The 2,907-nt window shown below is 42.7% G+C and overlaps 1 non-coding gene across 1 annotated transcript; it reads right to left on the bottom strand.

Annotated features, from left to right (window-relative positions):
• Positions 1 to 897: 897 nt before the first annotated feature.
• LOC112759871 (small nucleolar RNA R71) lies at positions 898 to 1,001 on the bottom strand. Its single transcript, XR_003180336.1, has one exon. It is a non-coding gene; the product is annotated as a small nucleolar RNA R71 (small nucleolar RNA).
• Between the last annotated feature and the right edge of the window lie 1,906 nt (positions 1,002 to 2,907).

Genomic DNA, 2,907 nt, shown 5'->3' with positions numbered 1-2,907 from the left:
AAGTTTTCCCCGCATCAAGTTTATGGCGCCGTTGCCGGGGATTGATTGTGCATCAACAATGATTAAATTGGAAGATCACTAGATTGAGCATTTTTATTTTGTGAATTTCATTTTCTGTTTGAGTGATTTACTTTTTGTTTTAGTTAAACTTCTTCCCTTCCCCCTCTACTCTTTTGTTTTTCTTTGTTATTTTCAAGTCTGTTTGCTAACCCACTAACTGTTTGATATATTGCATCACCCACAACTAATAGTAATTCTGACACAAATACTTTCTGCACCTATCTTTTCTTGCTTGCACTTGATGGTTGTATGACAGGGAGAAGAAGCGGGGCTTCAACTTCCTTCGATTCTGAACCTGAGAGGACCTTCCTTAGATTAAGGAGGGAGGCAAGAGGAAAGAAAGTGGTTGGTGCTGAAGAAGAAGAGGAATTCTTTGAAACAAATATGGAAGACAACATGGAAAACCATCATGAAGAAGAGGATCACAACCATGGGGGAGGAGGTAGAGCAAATCATGCTGGGGAGGATAGAAGAATTTTGGGCTCTTACATCAATCCAAACCCAGGCAATTGTGGAAGTAGCATCCAAAAGCCAACAATCCATGCCAACAACTTTAAACTTAAACCACAGCTCATCACCCTTGTTCAGAACAACTGTTCGTTTGGAGGAGGTGTTCAAGAAGACCCCAATCAACATTTGACCACCTTCCTGAGAATATGTGACACAGTGAAGTCTAATGATGTTCATCCTGATACCTATAGACTGCTCTTGTTTCCATTCTCACTTAGGGACAAAGCAGCCAAGTGGCTGATATCTTTCCCAAGGGAAAGCTTGACAACTTGGGAAGACATGGTGAACAAATTTTTAGCAAGATTTTACCCTCATCAACGAATCAATAGGCTGAGAGATGAGGTCCAAACTTTCAGGCAACAAGATGGTGAGACTCTATATGAAGCATGGGAGAGGTTCAAGGACTTAACAAGGAGGTGTCCACCTGACATGTTCAACGAATGGGTGCAGCTGCACATTTTCTATGAAGGACTCTCTTATGAGTCAAAGAAGGCCGTAGACCATTCATCCGGAGGATCTTTGAACAAGAAGAAGACTATTGAGGAAGCCATAGATGTTATTGAAACAGTAGCAGAGAACGATTACTTCTATGCTTCCGAAAGAGGGAACACAAGAGGAGTAATGGAGCTAAACAATGTAGATGCTCTGTTGGCCCAAAACAAGCTCATTATCCAGCAGCTGGCTGACCTCACCAAGAAGATGGAGATGAACCAAGTAGCAGCAATCTCCACTTCATCAACAACCCAAGAAGGAGTGAATGAAGAAGCAGAGGGGAGTCAGGAGCAAGCCAACTACATTGGGAATTCACCAAGGAAAAACTATGATCCATACTCCAAGACCTACAACCCTGGATGGAGAAACCACCCAAACTTTGGGTGGGGAAGTGAGCAAGATCAAAACCAATACCAGAGACGTTACAACTCCAACAACAATGCAGCTCACTAGCAATTCACACAGAGGACATCTCAACACCTCCACAACAATACTTTTCCACACGCTTATCAAAACCAAAACGGCACATCTGCTCCAAATCACTCATCAATTAATGACAAGCTCTCTAAGATTGAGGCCTTACTTGAAGAAATATGCCAAGAGATTCAAGAAAATAAGGTGTTCAAAGAGGAGTTGCGAGCCAATATTAAGAACCAGGGAGAGACCATCAGGAAGCTGGAATTCTAGGTGGGATATTTAGCTGAGAAGATTCCCAAACCTACTGATAGCTTCCCAAGTGACACGGAGAAAAACCCCAAAGGAGAAGCAAAGAAAGTAAGATGGGAAGATTGCAAAATGGTTACTGCGAGTGATCAAGAGACTGAAGACAAGCAAGGCAAACTTTGCAAACAACCTGAAGACAACTCAACAAAGGAGGAGGATAGAGATCGCCAAGAACCAGAAATCTCACAACAAGAGCTGCTGAAGCTCTATGCACCCTTCCCTCAACTGCTCAATGGTGCTGTGAGAAAAAGAATATACTCAAGGTTCCTAGACTTGTTTGCATCTCTGCATGTAAACATACCATTCATCAAGGCAATTCAACAAATGCCTGCATTCATCAAGTATATGAAGGAACTTCTTCCCAGGAAAAGCTCACTCAAAGGAGGCCAGACTATAGTGATGAACAAGGAATGTAGTGCCCTTATTCAACCTGAGTTGCCTACAAAATGAAGAGACCCAGGGAGTTTTCACATCCCTTGTGCCATAGGTGAAACTATGTTCGATAGAGCACTATGTGATTTGGGTGCCAGCATCAACTTACTGCCCTTATCCCTGGCGAAGAGGCTGCAGATCAATGAGATAATACCCACAGATGTAATCATCAGACTCGCTGACAAAACTCAAAAGCAAGCAATAGGAGTGGTGGAAAATGTGTTGCTAAAGGTTGGGAAATACTTTCTCCCAATAGACTTTGTCATCCTGGACATGGAAGAGAGTCACACTCATCCAATCATATTGGGAAGACCATTCCTAGCTACGGCCAGAGCACTTATCGATGTAGAGAAAGGGGAGCTAATATTGAGAATCCATGATGAACGACTCAGCTTCAATGTTTTCAAACTCTCACAAGAAACAGATCAAGAGGACAAGGAACTAAGCACAAATGATAATGAGACACTGAAGGAGGAAACAAGCACTGAAGCACAGCCAGTTCATTCTGAGATCCCTTTAATAGATAAACAAGGAAAACAGCAATTGCCACAGCTCAAGGAAAAGTTGGAGGAACCTAAACCTCTAGAGGCAGGTGAAGACAGCACCACAACTCCTTTAGAAAAAGAGGTCACCAAGGGGAAGGCAACATCAAAAGAGACAAAGAAGAAGGTACCAAGGAGGTGGAAGAAC

The sequence above is a fragment of the Arachis hypogaea genome, chromosome 16 (assembly GCF_003086295.3).
Source record: "Arachis hypogaea cultivar Tifrunner chromosome 16, arahy.Tifrunner.gnm2.J5K5, whole genome shotgun sequence".
NCBI classification, from domain to species: domain Eukaryota; kingdom Viridiplantae; phylum Streptophyta; class Magnoliopsida; order Fabales; family Fabaceae; genus Arachis; species Arachis hypogaea.
The sequence above is the reverse complement of the archived record's forward strand: the minus strand, read 5'-3'. Positions and strand labels throughout refer to the sequence as shown.